Source organism: Lepeophtheirus salmonis, chromosome 1, assembly GCF_016086655.4.
Source record: "Lepeophtheirus salmonis chromosome 1, UVic_Lsal_1.4, whole genome shotgun sequence".
In the NCBI taxonomy this organism is placed as follows: Eukaryota; Metazoa; Arthropoda; class Copepoda; order Siphonostomatoida; family Caligidae; genus Lepeophtheirus; species Lepeophtheirus salmonis.
The window spans coordinates 28,547,246-28,548,278 of NC_052131.2; the positions used below are offsets into that span (position 1 = coordinate 28,547,246).

Sequence of the window (1,033 nt, forward strand, 5' to 3'; positions counted from 1 at the left end):
CTGTGTATAAAGGGATAATCATAAGAAGGAAAATGCAAAATTGGCAACATTGGGCTAACTCTACATTGCTTCTATAATTTTCTCAAATAAGAATAACTATACTATATTTTTTTTTCATGAAACTTTATTTGTGTAAATGCAAAGTCTACCTATCTGTATATGTTAATTCAATCATATCTAAGCAAGAGAGAATGAAAAATTTCACGAAACCTTACACAACAAACTACTTCATCGACTGAAGGAGGAAGAAATAAAATTATATAGCACTTTTTTGTGAAAACAGTTCTTGTGATAAACTTTAGTCGTCAAATTAATTACTTATAAGACAATAAGGATGATTTGCATGGATCTTTTTCACAGGACATCCGAATATATGGATCTGAGTCAAATCATAGTTCCATTCAACTCCTACGTGTTTATGGCATTGGGTTGTCCATCATGTTCAGGGATTTCATCTGTTTAGAAAAGGTTCTTGCGCCTTACTCGATGAAGGTCATCTCATTTAATGGAAGTATCAGTCATTATGCAGATGTCATTTAAGGTCCAAATCTGTTACTTCATCATACATTGTTTCAAATACACATCCGTCCCTCTATATCTTGTATGGAATCCTATACTTCGGAGGATATGTTTAATCAAGAGGAGTAATACTCGAATGACATGTACAGAGAGGAACAAAGAGACTTATCATCCTTCATCTGCATCTCTTCCATAGAAACTCATTCCAAAGTTTACCCTATTTCGTCTCCTAATATTCTTAGAAAACTCTTTCGTTGATTTGAGTACATAAATGTCATTGACATAATAAAAAACTCATATAAATGACACTGAGTCCATTTATAAGGCTAAATTATTTCTGTAATTCTAGACACTTCATCCTCGCTTCCGATTCCATTATTACTTGTGTGTCTCTACTGGTATTGAATAAAAAGTTGAAGACGATCCCAGAAACTTATGAATATTAAATGAAAATTAATTAATAAGCATGAATGCGAAAATAAAAACATTATATAATTTGTAAGCACTGATTCAA

The 1,033-nt window shown here is 31.8% G+C and overlaps 1 long non-coding RNA gene across 1 annotated transcript; it reads left to right on the forward strand.

The window, feature by feature from the left end:
- The first annotated feature begins 260 nt into the window (after window positions 1-260).
- On the forward strand, window positions 261-1,033 carry LOC121117873 (uncharacterized). The gene is made up of 2 exons (XR_005864262.2): window positions 261-468; window positions 542-1,033. It is a non-coding gene; the product is annotated as an uncharacterized lncRNA (long non-coding RNA).